This window comes from Trachurus trachurus, assembly GCF_905171665.1.
Source record: "Trachurus trachurus genome assembly, chromosome: 20".
Lineage (NCBI taxonomy): Eukaryota > Metazoa > Chordata > Actinopteri > Carangiformes > Carangidae > Trachurus > Trachurus trachurus.
In genome coordinates this window covers 23,170,438-23,193,985 of record NC_139911.1, presented here as the reverse complement: position 1 = coordinate 23,193,985, position 23,548 = coordinate 23,170,438, and the positions used below count along the sequence as shown (strand labels likewise).

The 23,548-nt window shown below is 42.7% G+C and overlaps 1 pseudogene across 1 annotated transcript; it reads right to left on the bottom strand.

The window, feature by feature from the left end:
- Nucleotides 1-610: 610 nt before the first annotated feature.
- LOC311003902 (protein NLRC3-like) lies at nucleotides 611-23,479 on the bottom strand (annotated as a pseudogene). The gene is made up of 8 exons: nucleotides 23,352-23,479; nucleotides 18,154-18,377; nucleotides 16,120-17,944; nucleotides 15,034-15,207; nucleotides 13,913-14,089; nucleotides 12,995-13,168; nucleotides 768-958; nucleotides 611-632 (listed from the first exon to the last, which is right to left on the bottom strand). The product of its transcript is annotated as a protein NLRC3-like (transcript).
- Nucleotides 23,480-23,548: the final 69 nt, after the last annotated feature.

Genomic DNA, 23,548 nt, shown 5'->3' with positions numbered 1-23,548 from the left:
CTGAGCCAGATGCAGAGTGGGGCGGGAGCTTGTAGCACTAGTGCCCTCCCCTGGAGCTGTGACACGTCAGCTCCAGTCTCCCTGAAACTGCCAGTTTGAGTCTGCCATTGGTTCACAGCAGTTTGAAGGCAGAAAAACTCAGAAATGCAATTTTGCACTTCCTTTTCTGCTGATATGTGCTCTAACACAAGAAAAATGCCACAGGAACATGTGAAAAGCTCAAAAAACACGATTTTCACGGGAGTGGGTCTTTAATGCAGTGGGCTACTTGGAAACCCCATAAAGGCTCATCTGTGAGAACCTGTGCTGTCCTCTTATTAAAAAATGTAAATGTAGGAAATCACAGCATAAACGTTGAGAAGCTGCTCTGTTCAGAGGTCAGTTCGTTCTTCACAAATGTTTTTCTCCACAGTTTTCCTCTTTGGTGCTCCAACGATTGGCAGTGGTGTCTGTTGTTGAGTTCACTGATTTATGGTGAGTAAGGCAGGCTGTACACGGCTGTTCTCACAGAACAAACCCTTTCTCAAAGTTCTGTTCAATACAAGAAGACTTTGAGCCCAAGCAGCAATCGGCTGCAAGTGCAAAGTCCAGGTCAAGGAGGTGGGCTAATGGAGACTGGACAGCATCACTTCCTGCAGAGGAGAAGACAAGAGAGGTGATGGATAAAAAAAATAAACATGGAGGCTGTCACTGAAGATCTGACTGATGGAATGTATAAAGATCATCAAGCAACTTCATCAATGCTTCTCTGAAGTAAGAATACTGACCCCATCCTTATACTGATTTTAGAGTCTTCAGTCTACAGTCTGAACTCTCCACAAGATCACACAGCTCCTTCACATCTGAATCCTGCAGCTTGTTTCCACTCAGGTCCAGGTGTCTCAGGTGGGAGGGGTTGGACCTCAGAGCTGAGGCCAGAGAAGAGCAGCTGATCTCGGACAAACTGCAGGAATTCAACCTGAATAGAGAATAAAATATGTCACTTTAGCAGGTCAGGTCAAGCCCTGAACTTGAACTTGCTCAGGTTTTCATCATCTGTTTAGAGCAAAAATCTGAATCAACAGGATGCAGATTAAAAAACGTTGGTAACACTTTATTTGACGCCTATCTCTATAACACATTATAACCATACTTATAATGAGCTATAAAGCAGTAATAGCACTGTTTAACTATAATTATAAACACTCATAAATTATCATAATGCTTTATAACAATAAGCACAACACACTATAAAGCATTTTATCATGACTTATAAGGTCAGGTATTATAATACGTTATAATTGTTAGTAATTCACTGACAATGCCCACATCGATAATGCATTATTAATATAGTTATAATGTGTTATAATTGGCTTATAAACGTGTATAACTATCATTATAAACACTCATGAATTATCACAAGGCTTTATAACAATAAGCATAACAAGTTAGAAAAACACCCCCCGGCCCGTACTGTTGTGGCCCACCTGGGAGGAATTAACGACGCCAAACTGCAACAATCCGTGAAGCTCAGGGATGATTGCAGGCGCCTCATTGATAACACTCTTCAATCAAATAAGCAATGCATCATCTCCGGGCCCCTCCCCCCTCCTTCTTGCGGTGACGTAAAGTTCAGCCGACTTAGGCAGCTTCATGTCTGGCTTAAAGGCTACTGCATGTGACCAGGGGAAGTGGGAGGAGGTGATTAAGACCAGGTGTGTCTGATTCCAATCCCTCACACCAGTAGGAGCTGTGCTGCCAGACAGCAAGGTGCTGGGAGCTTTGTTTGCTTGTGTGCAGAAAAGCCACGAAAAAGGGGTATGTACAGCAGGACACTTGAATTGCATTAAAATAATCTGATAGGGATTTAAACATTGTTTTATGCAACCACAGTGACGGAGGCCTATCGCACCGTCAGGCAGAGAACAGAGCAAACGGCAGGTCACAATCAATCAGGGTAATGATGTTTTTTAAATGTTTGTTTAAATGCTTGTAACCCTGTTTATGTGAATTCTCAGAGAGTAACTTATATTTTGTCATTCCAGGAGATTGGTGCATGGTGTTGTCAGCCGTTGTTTTAGTTTGGATTTCTTTGATTTTATTGATTTTATTTACTGACTTTTAACCTAAGCCAAAGCATTCTTTGTAGTGGTTGATTTATAGAAAGACAGAGACTGGGCATATGAAGCTTTTACTCGCATGGTTTTATTAGTGTGTTTTAATTGCATGAAGTGTCCTCCTTATTTTATTTTCATATTGCCCAGTTGAATTGTTCTGTCCTCCACCTACAGTACTGAATGTGATCTCTATTGAAATTAAAAAAAGGAAAGTGTTACTCTCTAACAGTTGTCTTAATTATTATGGGCCTTACCAAGTGGTTCTAACTACTACATTTTGGCGTTGTTGGCAGGATAAGAAGCCCATATTGTTAGAGGGTGTGTGTTTTATTTTTTGCTTTGGCAATGGTGTGTGTTCAGTTTTTTTAGTGGTATTAAACAACGGCTGGCAACCCGAAGAGGACCACAGAGAGAAGAGAAGGAGTCTCTGCGGAGGTCCAACTGGGACCACATAGGAACTGTTGAACTGTTTAAGACTTTCCTGACACAAAATGGAGGACCTACAGTCCCTGCGTGAACAAATACAGGCCCTCAGAGCCGAGAATGAGAGACTGTCGCAACAAGGCGTAGCATCTGCTGCGAGTTCTGTTTCAGCCTCTAGCACTGAAACTAGATCACTATACCTTCCTAGAGAGCGTAAATGCTCTAAATTCTCTGCTGCTCATGTTAAAGGTTCCTTGAGTTTAGAAGAGTGGATTGAGGAGATTGAAGCTTGCATAAGGGGCAGACACATGTCAACTACAGATAAAGCATTGTTTGTCTATGATCATTTAGATGGTGAAGCCCGCAATGAGATTAAATATAGGCCTAGCATCGTGAGAGAAGACCCAAAAGAGATTTTCAAGGCATTAAGAGAAGTCTATGGGCGTTCACAATCCTTTGTAACATTGCAACAAAAGTTCTTTGACAGGAAACAACATGAGGGTGAGTCCTTACAAGAATTTTCACATGCATTAATGGCTTTAATGGACCAAATTTTACAGGTTAGACCATCGGGCGTGCCAAAACCCCAGGATGTGTTGAGAGACCAGTTCTGTGAAAATGTGCGTGTCCAGGGCCTGCGCAGAGAGCTTATGAGGCTGGTGCGACAAGATGGAGATCTGTCTCTACTTGATGTCCGCCGTGAGGCTCTTCGATGGGTTGAGGAGGGCCAACCTACCCGAGAAAGGTACACACGACATGCTGTTCAGACCCGTGAAGCTCAAGTGACAACCAGTAGTGAAGCTGTCACAGCTAAAGTGTCTGATTTAACAGAACTTAAAGCCCTCGTACTAAAACAACAGGCCCAACTGGACCAGTTACTGAAGGCTACCCATCCTTCTAATCACTTCACTCCTATCTATGGTCAAGAAACTAGGCAACCGAAAAGGAGTAATCAGTATAAACGCACACCTGATGGTCAACCTATCTGTCTAAAATGCAATCTACCAGGTCATATTGCCCGTTATTGTAAAAGGACTCACCCTCCACAGAACAGTTACCGCCAATCCAACGTAAATTCTTCACAATCTCGTTATTGGCAGCCACAGATTAACTCTCTGCAAGCAGATTTTGATCATGATTTTCACCAAACGTCACCTGGTTACTCACAGATAACTGAGGGGCTAAGTGGCACGACTCAAGTGACATCAAATAACCAGTCGGAAAACTAGAACCCTCCAGTAGGTCGAGCCGCACACTGGAAAGGGGAACTGTAGGCTCTGAAGAATTTTCAAAGTTGGTTGGCACATGCCCGACAGTAAATGTAAAGATGAATGGTGTAAATGTGACTTGCCTGCTAGACTCTGGTTCAATGGTTACCACTATCACAGAAAGTTTTTTCTGCTAACAAAGGGACCCGGGGTCTCAGGGATTGTAACTGGTTGGGCCTCACAGCTGCAAATGGGTTAGAGCTACCATATTTAGGTTACCTTGAACTAGACATTGAGGTTCTTGAGAAGATTGTAACTAAACGGGGCATTTTGATTGTTAAAGACCCTGTGAGTACAGTTTTAAATGAACAGAAAACTCATGTCCCTGGAGTATTGGGTATGAATGTCATTACATATTGCTTCAAAGAACTGTATGAAGAATATGGTCCCGAGCTTTTCCAGTCCCCCCAGGTGCTAGCAGCCGGCCCAGCATGGCAACAAGCCCTGCGTGCATGTGAAAAGATGGAAGCTGTCGTCAATGCCCAATCACCGTTTCCTGTTCGAGTACAAGGGGAATCCCAGATAAGGGTATCAGCAGGTATGTTATCCCTGATTCCAGTGACCTGCCCCCAAGTACCACTAAATGACCCTGTTTGTTGGCTGCTTGAGCCACTTGGACCTGATGAAGGAGTTCTCCCTGATGGCCTTTTAGTGTCTCCATGCCTCGTCACAACAACTGGAGGTACTCTGTTTGCCCCAATCACCAACGTAGGCACTGTTGACGCCACATTACACCCACATCAAGTGGTAGCCACGGTACAGTGGATAGACATTACCAACTCTGCAACTACTTCTCCAGACCCCCCAGAGACACAATATTTGGCCTCGGTTTCATCACAGTCAGCAGAACAAGTCACTTTCACATTTCCTGACTTTGAGGGTCTCTCTAAAGCAGAAGCATCAGAAGCTAAAGCTCTCCTCTTAAAGTATCAGGCTTTGTTTTCTAAAGGAGAGGGAGACTTGGGATGCACTAATCTGATCACACACGAAATCCCTTTGACAGAACACACACCAGTGAGACAGCCCTATCGTAGACTTCCACCGTCCCAGTATGAGACTGTGAAATCTCATATTAAACAGCTCCTTGATTCCAAGATAATCAGAGAAAGTAGTAGTCCATACTCATCACCGATAGTGATTGTCACAAAAAAAGATGGAACATTGAGACTATGTGTAGACTACCGCCAGTTAAATGCCAAAACGCGCAGAGATGCTTACCCGCTTCCAAGAATCGAAGAGTCTCTGGATGCTCTCAGTGGTGCAAAGTATTTTTCCACTCTTGATTTAGCCAGTGGATACAACCAGGTGGCAGTGGCAGAAAAGGACAAGGCTAAGACTGCTTTTTGTACCCCATTTGGCCTTTTCGAATGGCATAGAATGCCATTTGGCTTGTGTAACGCCCCTTCCACATTCCAGCGTTTAATGGAAAGGTTGTTTGGAGACCAGAGACATCATTCTGTTTTGCTGTACCTGGATGACGTAATTGTGTTTTCTTCGACAGTGCAACAGCATCTTCAGAGACTAGAGGAGGTTTTTTCCCGGCTTCATGGACAAGGATTAAAAGTTAAACTCTCAAAATGTCATTTTTTTCAGAAAAGAGTCAAATACCTGGGCCATGTTGTCAGCGAGGAGGGAGTGTCCACAGATCCCGACAAAGTGACAGCTGTGCAGGAGTGGCAGCGTCCTAAACATCTAGCGGAGCTGAAATCCTTCCTAGGATTCGCTAGCTATTACAGAAGATTCGTCTAGGGATTTGCGAAGTTGGCAGCCCCACTGAACCGTCTGGCAACACAAGTGAGCAGCTCAAAAAGGAAGGGTAAGACCCCCAAAACACCATTACATCATCTGTGGACTAAAGAGTGTGAATCAGCATTCCAAATGCTGAAAGTAGCACTTGTCAACTCACCTGTTTTAGTATATGCTGACTTTCAGAAGCCATTTGTCTTGGAGGTGGATGCTAGCCACTCAGGCCTGGGAGCAGTGTTATCACAGGACATGGATGGTAAACTACGCCCCATAGCCTTCGCCAGTCGTAGTTTAAGGCCCACAGAAAAAAACATGGACAACTACAGTTCCTTTAAACTAGAGTTTTTGGCCCTTAAGTGGGCAGTGGCAGAGAAGTTTAGAGAATATCTTTTGGGACATTCTTTTGTGGTGTACACTGATAACAACCCTTTGAGCCACCTCCAGACTGCTAAACTCGGGGCAGTAGAACAACGTTGGGCCTCTCAGCTGGCTGCGTTTGACTTCACAATCAAGTACCGTCCAGGGCGAAGTAATGGCAACGCTGACGCGCTCTCCAGACAGTACCTGGATAGAGTAGCAGCAGGAACAGAGGTACCACAAGACATGAGGAGCAGTGGGACCAGCCCACAACCCACCATAACAGTACACCACAATGAAATTGCAGCATTGTCAGGACGCACACAAACTGACCTGGGACTTCTACAAAAGAAGGATCCCGTCCTCGGCCCGGTCTGGGAGGCATGGCGCCTCGGTCACCCACCCAACCCTGAAGAAAGAGCCAAGCTGCCTGCCCCTTGCAAAAAGGTACTCAGTCAGTGGGAGAACCTGGTAGAGCGAAACGGTGCCCTCTACCGATCCAGCCATCAACCTGGAACTAACAAGGAAATATTCCAGCTGTTGCTGCCCCAGGCTCTCCAGAGGGAAGTTCTTTCAAGTGTGCATGACGCTCATGGCCACCAGGGTGTAGACAGGACACTACAACTCACACGTAGCCGCTGCTACTGGCCAGGTATGTCAAAAGACGTTGAAGCATGGTGTCGTAACTGTGAGAGATGTATTCTTGCTAAAGCTATACAACCTAAAGTGCGCTCTTACTTTGGCAGTATCCAGGCCTCCCGACCCCATGAAATATTGGCTATTGATTTTACTGTGATGGAACCAGCCACTGATGGTAGGGAAAATGTGTTAATCATTACTGATATTTTCTCCAAGTATACCCAGGCCATCCCTACCAAAGACCAGCGGGCCAGCACAGTAGCTGAAACCTTGGTGCGACACTGGTTCTACCTTTTTGGAGTACCTGCCCGGATCCATTCCGATCAAGGAAAAAACTTTGAGAGCAAACTCATTCAAGAACTCTGTAAGGTGTATGGAATTCAGAAAAGCCGCACAACACCATACCATCCACAAGGTAACGGTCAGTGCGAACGTTTTAATCGTACTTTACATGACTTACTCAGAACACTGCCTCCAGAGAAAAAGAGACGCTGGCCCCAGTACCTACCACAGACGCTGAAGTGACCATGACCGAGGACTGGGTCAAACAACATCAGGACCAGCTGAAGACAACCCAGGAGCATGTCAGACAACAAATTGCCAGGAAAGCAGAACAAAGGAACCAGGCCAACAATGACCAAGTCACAGATGCTGGCTTTGATTCTTTGATGCAATGCCAGATGTGGACAGCGACTCGGATGAAGGAGAGTGGGTCATGTTGCCTAGGATACCATCGGAAAGAGCACAACCTGATGTCAGTAGACCTGCTAGTCCCCATCCTCAGACACCAAACCCTGTATCACCACCTGCACCCAGGCGTACAGGAAGGACAAATGCAGGTCATCATCCCAATCCCCATAGAATGCCCCAATCATTAGTGACGGTTCAAAGAGACAAATGAAATCTGCCATCGTCGGGTCGCCGATGCAACTGGGGGGGTACAGATGTGACCAGGGGAAGTGGGAGGAGGTGATTAAGACCAGGTGTGTCTGATTCCAATCCCTCACACCAGTAGGAGCTGTGCTGCCAGACAGCAAGGTGCTGGGAGCTTTGTTTGCTTGTGTGCAGAAAAGCCACGAAAAAGGGGTATGTACAGCAGGACACTTGAATTGCATTAAAATAATCTGATAGGGATTTAAACATTGTTTTATGCAACCACAGTGACGGAGGCCTATCGCACCGTCAGGCAGAGAACAGAGCAAACGGCAGGTCACAATCAATCAGGGTAATGATGTTTTTTAAATGTTTGTTTAAATGCTTGTAACCCTGTTTATGTGAATTCTCAGAGAGTAACTTATATTTTGTCATTCCAGGAGATTGGTGCATGGTGTTGTCAGCCGTTGTTTTAGTTTGGATTTCTTTGATTTTATTGATTTTATTTACTGACCAGGAAAGCAGAACAAAGGAACCAGGCCAACAATGACCAAGTCACAGATGCTGGCTTTGATTCTTTGATGCAATGCCAGATGTGGACAGCGACTCGGATGAAGGAGAGTGGGTCATGTTGCCTAGGATACCATCGGAAAGAGCACAACCTGATGTCAGTAGACCTGCTAGTCCCCATCCTCAGACACCAAACCCTGTATCACCACCTGCACCCAGGCGTACAGGAAGGACAAATGCAGGTCATCATCCCAATCCCCATAGAATGCCCCAATCATTAGTGACGGTTCAAAGAGACAAATGAAATCTGCCATCGTCGGGTCGCCGATGCAACTGGGGGGGTACAGATGTGACCAGGGGAAGTGGGAGGAGGTGATTAAGACCAGGTGTGTCTGATTCCAATCCCTCACACCAGTAGGAGCTGTGCTGCCAGACAGCAAGGTGCTGGGAGCTTTGTTTGCTTGTGTGCAGAAAAGCCACGAAAAAGGGGTATGTACAGCAGGACACTTGAATTGCATTAAAATAATCTGATAGGGATTTAAACATTGTTTTATGCAACCACAGTGACGGAGGCCTATCGCACCGTCAGGCAGAGAACAGAGCAAACGGCAGGTCACAATCAATCAGGGTAATGATGTTTTTTAAATGTTTGTTTAAATGCTTGTAACCCTGTTTATGTGAATTCTCAGAGAGTAACTTATATTTTGTCATTCCAGGAGATTGGTGCATGGTGTTGTCAGCCGTTGTTTTAGTTTGGATTTCTTTGATTTTATTGATTTTATTTACTGACTTTTAACCTAAGCCAAAGCATTCTTTGTAGTGGTTGATTTATAGAAAGACAGAGACTGGGCATATGAAGCTTTTACTCGCATGGTTTTATTAGTGTGTTTTAATTGCATGAAGTGTCCTCCTTATTTTATTTTCATATTGCCCAGTTGAATTGTTCTGTCCTCCACCTACAGTACTGAATGTGATCTCTATTGAAATTAAAAAAAGGAAAGTGTTACTCTCTAACAGTTGTCTTAATTATTATGGGCCTTACCAAGTGGTTCTAACTACTACATGCAATAGGGCTGGCATCCCGTATGTGGACAATTTCACGACTTTTCTTCACAGACCGGACCTTTTCAAGCAGGATCGCCTCCATTTAAACCACTCAGGATCCAATCTTCTGGCCCAGAACATACATCTCACACTGCTAGCTGTCCAGTCCACTACATTCACAGAATGACGGTCTTCGCGACACACCCCCTCTGTAGCCTCTTCTTCGGTGGTCGCTGAATCAGTTTCCCCTTGCGCCTCCCACAGCTCCCCCTACAGGCCCTCAACATCGTTGCAACCAGTCTCACTCAACCCTGTTATCACTCTGTTTGAAAACACTATTACACCCATTGTATCTGTCAGATCAGCTAATACTCATAGTGGCAGGGGCGTAGATAGAAATAATCTTATACTTTTAACCAAACCTCATGCCTTAAAATTCTATAAAAGTTTTAGACCACACTCTGATCTAACAGCTGTGCCTGTAACTATAGAGTCTCAGGCTGACTTCATCAAACAAAAAGGTTTAGGCGTCATACACATGAATGTTCGTAGTCTGGTACCAAAACTGGATTACATCAATGTCTGGGCTAAACAAACAAATGCTGATGTCTTTGTATTTTCAGAAACGTGGCTGTCTCATATTGTTGATGATAAGGATATTGCAATTGATGGTTATAATGTTTTTAGGGCTGACAGGCAGGGTCCCGCAAAAGGGGGTGGGATTTCTATTTATGTAAAAAAGTCTTTATGTGTCTCTGTTGTCAAATCTATATCTAGGCCTCATTGTTTTGAATACTTATCACTGAATGTCTGTCTGGGAAATGCAGCAAATAGTGAAAAAATAATTCTTATCGGGGCCTACCGTCCGCCTTCTGCAATGTCTGGTGCCATTGAAAACATATTTAAGTTATTATCCAATCATGAAAAGTCTGAAATATTGTTATTAGGTGATCTGAATCTAAATTTCTTAACAGATGTGTCCAGTGGTCTAAAAAATCTTTGTAATGAATTAAATCTGGTGCAGTTAATTACTGCCCCAACAGGGCCTGACACTAATAATCCTGGACATGGTTCTCTACTGGACCTCATCTTATCCAATAGACCTCATAAAATAAAATCCAGTGGTGTTCTCCCACTTGATTTCAGTGACCACTGTCCCATTGCCTGCATTAGGGATACTAGACAGCAGAAATCTCAAACTCGTATCGTTGTAAAAAGAAACTTTAGAAATTTTGTGGATCATGCCTTTTTGTACGACTTGTATAATAGTGATATTTCATACTCTGTTTCTATCTCTGATCCACATATTGCGTTAAATCACTTTATTGAAACCTTTAATTCTGTTGCTGATAAGCATGCTCCCTTCAAGCAACTTAGAATAAAAGATAGGAGTAATCCCTGGTTCACTCCGGAAATGGCAGAAAAACTTAGAGCTAGGGATATTTCATGGAGCAAAGCACGTGCCTCTGGTTCACAATCTGACTGGCAGAATTTTCGTTGTCTGCGTAATCATTGTCTTGCCATGATTCGCAAGGCAAAATCATCTTATTACCTGTCCTCCCTTTCTGAATGTAGAGGAAATCCAGCTAAATTTTGGAGAACTGTTAAGACATTATCTCACTGCAACACTTCAACACTGCCAAACTATGTGACCAGGGCCTCTACAAAAATTCCTGATAAACAAAAACAGTGTGATGCCTTCAATGAACATTTTATTGCTGTGGGTAACCTTTTTGCTGAGTCAAGTTCATTACCTTCTGACCCAGCTTGTGATGGTCCTGCTATTGGATGTAGCTCTGGGCCCTGTAGGTTCTCGTTTAGACTTTTCTCTGATCTGGAAGTATTTGATGCTCTGTGTAAGATAGATCCAAAGAAATCTACTGGAGCCGATCAGTTGGACCCACAACTCTTAAAACTGGCTGCTCCTATTATTACTGTTACGCTGACGCACATTTTTAATTTGACTGTGATCACTGAGAGTATTCCAACTGTATGGAAGACTGCCTTGGTATCTCCCTCTCACAAAGGTGGTCCTGCAGATGATTTAAATAATTATCGGCCAATTTCTAAACTGCCTTGCCTGGCTAAAGTATTAGAGCGACTAGTTAATAATCAATTAAAAATATTTTTGTCTACTTTTAACATTTTAAATCCCTGTCAGTCTGGTTATAGATCTGCTCACAGTACTCTCTCAGCAACAGTCAAAGTTACTAACGACATTGTCAAGGCTTTAGATAACAAGCTGGTCTGTGCTACTCTTTTTATTGACCTTTCAAAGGCCTTTGACACAGTAGACCACTCGTTACTTTTAAATCGCCTGGAAACTATTGGTTTTGATAAAAAAAACTGGTAATTGGTTTAATAATTATTTAAATGACAGATTTCAGGCAGTATTGGCTGATGGCTATCAATCAGATTTTGTGCGTGTAACTAAAGGGGTTCCTCAAGGATCCATTTTAGGCCCTATCTTATTCACCCTTTATATCAACAATTTAGGCATCGGCATGGCTAATAGTTCTATTCACCTGTATGCTGATGACACAATTCTTTACTCTGTTGCTCCAACTGCTGATTTAGCTCTTAAAGGACTACAGTCTGATTTTAGTACTATAGAGCAAGCTCTAATTAATCTTAAATTAACACTTAACCCAAAAAAGACAAAATACATGATATTCACCAGATTGCACTCTTCCTTGCCATCACATGGTGGTATCTCAACAGCTGGCGGGACTCAAATTGAGAGAGTGTCAAGTTACAAATATCTGGGCATTTGGTTGGATGACAAACTGTCTTTTAAAACTCATATCTCTGATCTTACCAAAAAACTTAAGGGAAAATTATCATTCTTTTATCGTAATAGATCTTGTCTGTCAATGGAATGTAGAAAAGAACTTGTTCAGGCCATTTTCTTATCTGCACTTGATTATGGTGATGTCATTTACATGCATGCTGCTCTCTCTACATTGAAACCCCTGGATGCACTTTATCACTCCTCTCTTCGTTTTATTACTGGAGATGTGTTCCGAACCCATCACTGTGTTCTTTATAATAAGGTTGGCTGGCCATCCTTAAGTGTAAGGAGGGAACAACATTGCATGGTCTTTATTTACAAAGCCTTACTTGAAATTTTACCTGTTTATTTTACTAGCTTAATCTCACTTAGAGTCTGTAACTTACACACTCGTTCACAGGACACCTTGGTTTTACAAATTCCAAGTATCAGGACAGAATTGGGGAAGACTGCCTTTCAGTTTTATGCACCCCAAAAGTGGAATAATCTACAAAACTGTCTGAAACTGGATCATCTTATTTCCTTAGATAGTTTTAAAAACGTATTATCAAATGTTTTTCAACCTGTATGTAATTGTGAATCATGACCTTGTATACTGTATAATTGTGTTTTTGTAATCAGGGCGTCATTGAAAAAGAGAGCTTGCTCTCAATTGACCTTCCCTGAATAAATAAAGGAGAAATAAAAAATAAAAAAAGTCAAGATAAAAAGCTTTATAGTGTGTTATGATTATTGTTATAAAGCATTATGATCATTTATGAGTGTTTATAACTATAGTTATACAGTGCTATAACTGCATTATAATTATAAGTATGGTTATAATGCGTTATAGAGATAGGTGTCAAGTAAAGTGTTACCAAAAAGTCAAACATAAACCGTGACAGACAGCTGTCACTGACATTAATGGCAGCAAGACATAGACCCTGACCCTCTAATGGAGGTGTTTTAACCCTGATAACAACAACAGCTCAGAGTGTCAGACCTTCTGGGAATCTCTGAGCCCTTCTCTGGCAAGGGTATGAGGACTCCATAGCTTTGTTGGGCAACTTCAACACTCATGTGGGCAACAACAATGGAGAAATCTGAAGTGTATGATTGGGATGAATGATCTTACTGATCTAAACCTGAGTGGTGCTTTATTATTGGATGACTGTACTAGTCAAGGTTTGGCTATAACAAAACCCATGTTTGATGGTCATACTGTACTGTATATCTTGGCAGCACAGAACTGAAACATGGTGTCTGACCTCAGAGTCTCCAGTCTACAGTCTGAACTCTCCAGAAAACCACACAGCTCCTTCACTCCTGAATCCTGCAGCTTGTTTTCACTCAGGTCCAGTTCTCTCAGATGGGAGGGGTTGGCCTTCAGAGCAAAGACCAGAGAAGAACAGCTGACCTCTGACAAAGCGCAGAACCACAATCTGAATACAGAATAGAAAACATAGACAAAAACATATGTAATCCAATAGGATTGAACCTAATCTTATAATTGACCCCAACATAAAGGTGTTAATCTGACTATGATCATAATATGTCCCCACAACTGAAGAAATGGTTCCTGACCTCAGGATCTCCAGGTTACAGTCTGGACTTTCCAGGAAATCACACAGATGCTTGACTCCTGAATCCTGCAGGTAGTTGTGGCTCAGGTCCAGGTCTCTCAGATGGGAGGGGTTGGCTTTGAGAGCTAAGGCCACAGAGGCACAGCTCATCTCCAACAAATTGCACCAACTCACTCTAAAAATGAAATTCCAACATAAACAAATAGAATAAAGATTAAAAACAGACAAATACAAATTCTTAATTGACAATTCTGGTAATAATAGTGTTTGTGATAGTCTGTGATTATATTATATACATATATCATGGCTACAATAGTGTTCATGTGCAACATGAACCATCATGCACAAGAGTAAATTTAATCGGATATCTGAGCATTTAAGACGAAAACCAAAATTTTTGATCGCAACTAATTTGTCAATTTGAGTTTGATCTCATTTAAACAGAGGCACTATTTCCTACATTACTGCTGTGGCTCAACATTTCTTTGCCACAGTCACTAGAATAAACCAGAGAGGAAGAAATTTGATTTTTTTACCATGACGATCCAATACAACTTTGACAGCACATTAATCTCATTACAGGAATAAAACGTGGTGTCTGACCTCAGGGTCTCCAGTCTACAGTTTGGACTCTCCAGAAAATCACACAGCTCCTTCACTCCTGCATCACGCACATCGCCGTTTTCACTCAGGTCCAGTTCTCTCAGAGGGGAGGGGTTGGCCTTCAGAGCCGAGGCCAGAGAGGCACAGCTGACCTCTGACAAATCACATTCCCTACATCTGAATGAAGATTAAAAATATATATTTGCAATCCAATTTTCCAATCAAGCTCTTCCATACCATAAAAAACTGAATACTGAACTTTGATACAAGAGAGTAAATACATTGTCAGGACTTGACTCCTGCCTATAGATCTGTCAAACAATTCCTCCAGTTTTCTTTCAAATAATAGTGTCTGCTGTATTGAAATGAGGAAGAGTTTGACTTAGGGTTTGACTCATCTTATAACTAAGGTGGTGTAAATAGCAATACACTTTTCTGGATACTCATGAGTCAATCTTTGTTTTGTTTGCCTTGACAGTCATGTAATCGCACATATTACAATTTCATCATTTACTATACAAAAATATTATTATCATGGTGTCGAATAGTAGGCTTTTTGTAACTTCAGTTACTAAAGTAAAAAGGGAAGTAAAATTTGCTGTGTTCAGCTCAAGGCCTCTTCTAGTAAAAGGATGTTGTGTAACAAGGATTAGGATTAGTGCTGTAACATCACATTTAAAATTATGAATCATTCCTTTGTACAAATGTACATTGACATAAAACAGTGGAATATGTCCCCACTTTCCTGACTACTACCGCTTTTTGTTTCTTTCTTTATTTAGATACAATTTTGGAAACTGAGTTTTAAGATGAGATTCCTGTTTATGAACTAAAATAAAAAATCCAACTGGTCTGATCCCACACATGCTTGAAGGTAAACTCTCAGCTAAGTTTTAGGGCTGAGATTCTGGGCTAGGGCTGGTTGACTTCATAACTAATGGGGGTTGACAATTGGGATCAGGCCCACAATTTATCAAAGCCTGTCACCCTCAGCATGAAAAGACTTCCTAAGAACTCTGCCACCCCTAAATGAACTAGAATCCCCTTCTAGTATGAAGTACCTCGATGACACATGTGAGGAGGACGTTATAGATTCAAATTGGGTTGATCAGTGAACTGACCTCAGAATCTGCAGTTGACAGTTTGGACTCTCCAGTCCAACAGTCAGCAGTGACACTCCTGAATCTTCAATGTTGTTTTTACTCAGGTCCAGTTCTTTCAGATGGGAGGGGATGGACTTCAGAGCTGAGGCCACAACTTCACAGTGAATCTCTGAGAGTCCACAGCCAGAAAGTCTGTGATGATGAAAAATATATAGCTTTAATTGTGGATAGAAATTGCTTTAGGCTATACATTTTGAGGAGAAATCCAATTGAAATGAGAAACAGTGTATCATAAGTCAGTCAAAAGATTGGCAGTAGGAACTCCCCCTGTCCACATGCCCAGATCCTGGAGCAGAACACTGAACCTATAAAGACTTTTGGCTAAAGGACAGAATCTAGATATCCTAAAAAAAAAAGGGGCAAAAACTGCAAAAATATCAGTGCCCATATGAGTCCTACTCGGCTATCTATGAGGTTGATCTGTATCCTTAAAAAGAGAAAAATCGTGGTGTTTGACCAAGGTGGCATGACTGAGAGAAAGACCTAACATGGTTTGAGAAGAAGAGTTGTTCGTCATCAATGATACCCAGCTTTCTTGGACCAATTGGCCAAGATCCATGTAGAAACATTGGGGTTTTATGGTGAGGGACAGGTATAGGTGGATCATCTGCATCATGTAAGTCCTGCAAACCTACCAGTTCTTGTGGCACTTGGAGGGGATGGGGTAGAAAATGTTGATTATTTGCTGTGGCCACAAGTGAATATGACATCAGTGTTTCAACTTTCCTTTCCAAATGGAAAGGAAAATTAACGAAGGTTTAGCTTAAGTGCACTGTCTGCAAGCACTGTCTGCTTTTAGTATTAGTAGTATTTGTCAAATGTCATGAAATTTGGACCATCAGAACACTGTCAGCACAAATCCTAAGGTTGGAAACATCCAAATTTAAACATGAAGCTATTCTTACAAAACATTCATATTGTTGGCAACAAGCAAAACAAATACTCTGTGAATTTCAAGATGTGATAGAGAAAGTTACTTTACACATGCTCTGTTTGCTTTACAATTGGTGGCTTTAGAGTACTGTCAATCCCATGAGGACTTACTGAGCCTTCCTGCTGTTCCTCACAGCTGGGATCAGTCTCCGTCATCCCTCCTCTGATGCGTTGTACTTCTTCAGGTCAAACTCATCCAGAACTTCCTCTGACATCTGCAGCATGTAGGCCAGAGCTGAGCAGTGGATCTCAAAGAGTTTCCTCTCTGATCTGTCCTCCGACCTCAGGAACTCTTGGATCTCCTGATGAACTGAGTTGTCGTTGAGCTCCATCAGACAGTGAAAGATATTTATGCTTCTCTCAGGAGAGATGTCCTCACTCTCATCTCCTTCAGGTTGTTGATGGCTCTCTGGATGGCTTCTGGCATTCTCCGTCTGACCCAGCAGACCTCCTAAGAGTCTCTGGTTGGTCTCCAGAGAGAGGCCATGAAGAAAGCGAACAAACAGGTCCAGGTGACCATTTTTACTTTTGAATGAATCCTCCATGTTATCAGCCAGAAAATAATCCAACATATAGTCAATTGCACCGTCAGAACATTGGTCGTCACCATCTTCTGGGAAAGATTCATCTTCATCGTAGTCGTCTGGTACTATTGTATCCCTGTTGACGTAACGATAAAACATATAGACTGCAGCCAGAAACTCCTGAATGCTCAGATGAACAAAGCAGTAGACTGTGCTCTGGAAGATCACACTCTCTGTTTTGAAGATCTCGGTACAAACTCCTGAGTTCACCAAGGCCTCTGTGACATCCAGACCACACTGCTCCAGGTCTTCTTGGTAGAACATGATGTTTCCTTTCTCCAGTTGCTCAAACGCCAACTTCCCCAGCTTCAGAAGAACTTCCCTGTCAGCCTCCATCAGCTCCTGTGGACTTGTGTCTTGTCCCCCATCATACTTGTTCTTCTTCCTCTTTGTCTGGACCAGCAAGAAATGTGAGTACAGGTCAGTCAGGGTCTTGGGCAGCTCTTCTTTCTGGTCTGTGGTCAACATGTGCTCCAGAACTGTAGCTGTGATCCAGCAGAAGACTGGGACTTGACACATGATGTGGAGGCTCCTGGACATCTTGATGTGTGAAATGATTCTGCTGGAAAGCTCTTCATCACTGGACCTTCTCCTGAAGTACTCCTCCATCTGGGTGTTAGTGAAGCCTCGGACCTCTGTTACCCTGTCAACACATGTAGGAGGGATCTGATTGGCTGCTGCAGGTCTGGAGGTGATCCAGACCAGAGCCGAGGGAAGCAGATTCCCCTGGATGAGGTTTGTCAGCAGCACGTTGACTGATGAGGTCTGTGTGACATCAGACACAACCTCCCTGTTGTTGAAGTCCAGTGACAGTCGGCTTTCATCCAGGCCGTCAAAGATGAAGACAAGTTTACAGACAGCCAGCTGCTCTGCTGTCACCTTCTGTAATGTTGGATGGAAAACATGGAGCAGCCTGAGAAGACTCAACTGCTGATCTCTGATCAGGTTCAGCTCCCTGAATGAAAGCAGAACCAGCAGACTGACATCTTGGTTCTCCAAGCCCTCGGCCCAGTCCAGAGTGAACTTCTGCACCGAGAAGGTTTTTCCAACGCCAGCGACGCCATTGGTCAGAACAAATCTGATGTGTTGCCTCTGTTGGTCAGGTAAGGCTTTAAAGATGTCGTGACACTTGATTGGAGTTTCATGGAGGTTCCTCATCATCGAAGCTGTCTCCAGCTGCCTGACCTCATGTTGAGTATTGACCTCTTCACTCTGTCCCTCTGTGATGTAGAGCTCAGTGAAGATCTCACTGAGGAGGGTTCCACTTCCTGTTCCATCAGTTCCTTCAGTAACACGTTCACATCTGCTCCTCAGACTGATCTTATGTTGATCTAAAACCTCCTCCAGACCTGCTGAAAGAGAAGAGACAACGTCAGACTGAAGAGAATCTGAGAATCTAGTTGCTACAGATAAAACAAGACAAGCAAAAGAAAATTTGTTAAAGTTCTGGTATTTAGGATCATCTTCAATGTCAGTGATACAGTATGTGATGTAAAAAATGACACTATATAATACAACAAGTCCTTGTCTCAGAAGTCATGGCGTAGTAGTACTGTCTCACTTTGTATGGTGCTGGACTGATCCAGTCCAGGTCCTGTTCTGGACGTTTGTCCACACTTGGGACAGGATATGTCTCCTGATGAACAAGACTGGTCCCAGTATGAAGTGAGGCATTGTCTGCAGAACAAGTGTCCACAGCTGGTAGAGACTGCATCTTTCAGGACGTCCTGACACAGAGCACAGCAGGACATCTGCTGCTCCTCTGGAACATCACTCCTGTTTTCTCTGTAAAGACCAATATGATTTGTTGTTGAAAAATATCTGGAAGGTCAAAGAGAAACGTAAGAATGCAGCTGCTGTTCAAGAATTCAAGTAATTTACTTAGTATGGGGATAGAATACTGACATAAACCGCGCAATGAAACTTGTGCGCTTTTTTTTTTTCCGAGTGCTTTCAAAGCACTCGCAAGTTATTTTGTATCCTGCTTCTCTGCCCCCTGGAGCAATATTGTGGCCTTCCAGGAGAAAAACACGCGGTCTCCCGCACCGCAGGTGACGATGCTAACTGTTTCGCCAAGAGGTTAACAACCGCTTGGCAAGAGGGTTAGCACGTCTTTTATGGGTGAGTGAGTTTACTTCCAGTACCGCTAACCGGCACAACCTGTCACTTCTCCTTACTGGTACCTCATGACTGTGGCACACCTATATCCCTATACCTATACCCATATATATATATATATATATATATATATATATATATATATATATATATATATATATATATATATATATATATATATATATATATATATATATATATATATACATGTATACATCTTCCATCAGGTCAGTTTACAGTAGAAACAGTCTCTTACTGTGTGTGTGAGGGTCCAGGTTGGTTCCTGAAGTACAGAGGTTCATCTCTGGACAGGTCACTCTGACAGCTGGGGACAGGAGACACTGCTCTCACTCTGTGGCTCTGACCTCTGCAAACACAAACATGTGTTTTATTCACAGTATTTCAGTAGATACTTGATTCATTGTCAGAGGCTCTCTGCTGCAACTTGACGTTACACTGCCAGTCAGTGTGATCTCTTCAGATCCAAATTTTCACAACTAAATCTTGCTGGTTGAGACCTGCCATTCCAAACTTAAGTTCTGGTGTTCTGCTGCTGCTGAATCAGCAGAACCATTTATCTTTTTTCTACAACAAAGTAGTAAAATCCTCCGGTTTCATTCAGTTTCCACAGATGCTGTGTCCATGTTTTTTCAGGTGGTCTCACTTGGTCTCAGAGCATCATCTTCCATCAGGTCAGTCTGCAGTCTCTTACTGTGTGTGTGAGGGTCCAGGTTGGTTCCTGAAGTACAGAGGTTCATCTCTGGACAGGTCACTCTGACAGCTGGGGACAGGAGACACTGCTCTCACTCTGTGGCTCTGACCTCTGCAAACACAAACACATTCACATTACTGTAGCATGATTCTTATTCCACCTTTTCCTGAACGGTTCTCAAGAGCAGACCAGTTCATGCAGCAGTGGAGGAAGGTAAAACATCAAGACAAAGACAAATTAATGTTTTGTAAAAGTGTAAATTCAGAATATTTTCAGGTGGTTTACTACAGAAATATCTGTCGTTCCTGTTGAGAAAACCCAACACCCTTCTTAGTTTAAAGGGTCAATATTAATGCTTTGTGATGTGTTGTATTTGTGCTGTTTGCCCTCTACCCTCCCTTTTTTCTCCAGCAGGAGAAAAAAGAAAAAAGTTTTCTAATTGCTAAAGTATGGACACAGGTTGAGGCCTGCTTGGTGCCAGAATGGACAAATCAGCAGCTGTCTATCTGTGTACGTGTGGGACTGGAAGTAGCAGCATGAACCAATAATGAAGTTTCACTAAAGCTTATTCAGAGTACCTATTCTGTTTCATTTCTGTATTACCCAGTCCCTACTATTTATTGTTACTTCCCTGTGTCCTGAGACCCAAGATCCTAGGAAATGTAACAACCAATGATATTCATCTATTAGTGGATCATTTTGTCTTTAGTCTGTCTCAGAGCATCATCTTCCATCAGGTCAGTTTGCAGTAGAAACAGTCTCTTACTGTGTGTGTGAGGGTCCAGGTTGGTTCCTGAAGTACAGAGGTTCATCTCTGGACAGGTCACTCTGACAGCTGGGGACAGGAGACACTGCTACTGTGTTATTCACAGTATTTTAGGAGGGACTTGTCATTTTTAATGAATTGTCAGAAGCTCTCTGCTGCCTCACATCTTCACCCTAGCCTATTTTGTGTCCTTCAAAGGCCTACATTATCCTCAGCATTGTACAGGTTCTGTCCCATTGCAGCTGCCTGCCACATCTGGGGTCATCACTGGCAATAGGGTGTTATGTGACAATAATAAAGGTTGCTGCCTGCCTTTTATAAGGCCTGGCTATTACACACAACCTCATCATCATTGCCTCTCATATGCATATCCTTGTCCTCATCCTCTTCTATGATCACACATTCCATTCCTCTGCTGTTACTCATCGTTATGAACATCTCTTATGCAGCATCAATAATTCATTCTCTTCCGAATTATTGCCAGCTTTCCACTCATGCATCAATGGTTGTCTCCCCTGCATCATTTGGCAATTACTATAATAGGTATTTGTTTTCTGCCCTGCATGGTTGCTACCTGTTCCCCGTCCTCTAATGCTGGTCTTTTCAACTTCAACATTATTGGCTTCTCCCCTGCATCACTAGCCATTAATGTTGGAATTAATTAAACTGTGATACGGTGAAACTGTGTATCATTTGTGCAGGTTATTGCACTGATGGATTATGTTTCAGTGGGTCATTTTGTTTCAAACTGTTCTCAGAGCATCATCTGGTTCATCATCATGAATATAGAGGATCATTTTGTTAGAAGTCATTCTCTCTCAGTGCATCATCATCAGTTTACTGATCCCTGAGCCTCAATAATCTAGGGAATGTAACAACCAATGATATTAATCTATTAGTGGATCATTTTGTCTTTAGTCTTTCTCAGAGCATCATCTTCCATCAGGTCAGTTTACAGTAGAAACAGTCTCTTACTGTGTGTGTGAGGGTCCAGGTTGGTTCCTGAAGTACAGAGGTTCATCTCTGGACAGGTCACTCTGACAGCTGGGGACAGGAGACACTGCTCTCACTCTGTGGCTCTGACCTCTGCAAACACAAACATGCTTTCATTCTCAAGAGCTCAAGAGAAGACCTGTTAATAAAGCACCAGTGGTAGAGGGCAAAACATCAGGGTGAAGATAAATGAATGATTCTCAATGGTGTAAATTCTCACATGTGGGTTTTCAGGTGTTTTGCTGCCGAAATAAATCAATTTTGATGAGGAGACCCAGCTTAAAGAGGAACTAAACAGGATTTTTCCCGTGGTTATGCTACATTTTTATCTTAATTAAAAATCTCCTGAGTAATTGTAATAGTTACAGTAACTACATGACTTGTGACTTGTTATGAGTGAGAATGGAGGCTCTCTGCCTTGACCTGGCGTCTCACAGCTGCAACCTTGCAACATCAGTGTAATACCTGGTCGCCGCCCCGGTGTCCCAGCTCTCGTCTCTGTGGCACCACGACACAAATTCGCAATCTTTTGTTTATGACAGTTAAGACTACACAGATATACATGTCGTAACATCATATATGTTATGTAACGTTATGTACTGCTCCATGTCTTGATTTGTCTCCGGCTTCGTTGTAAACAAATGCACATGGCCAGGAGGAGGGTTAGCAAGAGACCGGATTTAGTTCCGGATTTAGTTCCTCTTTAATGGTTCAGTGTAAATGTATTAGTGAGTCATTCTGTCCTCAATCGTTCCTGATGCATCATCACATTAGGTAGTAGAACTCATTTACTGTGTGTGTGAGGGTCCAGGTTGGTTCCTGAAGTACAGAGGTTCATCTCTGGACAGGTCACTCTGACAGCTGGGGACAAGAGACACTGCTCTCACTCTGTGGCTCTGACCTCTGTAAACACAAACACATTCACATTACTGTAGCATGATTCTTATTCCACCTTTTCTTGAACGGTTCTCAAGAGCAGACCAGTTCAAGCAGCAGTGGAAGAAGGTAAAACATCAAGACGAAGACAAATTAATGTTTTGGAAAGGTGTAAATTCTGAATATTTTCAGGTGGTTCACTAGAGAAGTATCTGTCATTTCTGTTGAGCAAACCCAACACCCTTCTTAGTTTAAAGGGTCAATATTAATGCTTTGACATCATTGTGATGTGTTGTATTTGTGCTGTTTGCCCTCTACCCTCCCTTTTTTCTCCAGCAGGAGACTAGTTTTCTAATTGCTGAAGTATGGACACAGCCTTGAGGCCTGCTTGGTGCCAGAATGGACCAATCAGCAGCTGTCTATCTGTGTACGTGTGGGACTCGAAGTAGCAGCATGGAACCAATGATGAAGTTTCACTAAAGTTTATTCAGAGTACCTATTCTGTTTCATTTCTGTATTACCCAGTCCCTACTATTTATGTCTCCCGAGACCCAAGATCCTAGGGAATGTAACAACCAATGATATTAATCTATTAGTGGATCATTTTGTCTTTAGTCTGTCTCAGAGCATCATCTTCCATCAGGTCAGTTTACAGTAGAAACAGTCTCTTACTGTGTGTGTGAGGGTCCAGGTTGGTTCCTGAAGTACAGAGGTTCATCTCTGGACAGGTCACTCTGACAGCTGGGGACAGGAGACACTGCTCTCACTCTGTGGCTCTGACCTCTGCAAACACAAACATGTGTCATTTGTATCATTTTAGTATTATTCCGATTCTTATCTTCTGCTGAACAGTCCCCAACAACAGACCTGTTCAAACACAGGTGATAGATGGCAAAACATCAGAGTAAAGATAAATGAATCAGGTGTTTTGCTGCAGAAATAACATTTGGTGAGGTAATCCAGCATCATTCAGCATCATGGATGTAAATCATTTTGTCCTCAATCACTGATGCACCCAGTGCATCATCTCATATTAGGTAGTAAAACTCCTTTACTGTGTGTGTGAGGGTCCAGGCTGGTTCCTGAAGTACAGAGGTTCATCTCTGGACAGGTCACTCTGACAGCTGGGGACAGGAGACACTGCTCTCACTCTGTGACTCTGACCTCTGAAATAACATCAGTAGTTTTTGGTGAGGCAATCCAGCCTAATGGTTCATCATCATGAATGTAAATCTGTTAGAGGATCATTCTGTCCATTCATGCATTATCTCATTAGGTAGTAGAACTAATTTACTGTGTGTGTGAGGGTCCAGGTTCCTTCCTGAAGTACAGAGGTTCATCTCTGGACAGGTCACTCTTCATGGACAGGTAGCTGGGGACAGGAGACACTGCTCTGTCCTCCTCTTCTTCCAAATCCCTCATGTCCAGGGCTTCAGTCGTTCTAAGGGAGACCAGACTGTCAGCTCTCACACAAGAATCCCACAAGGACTG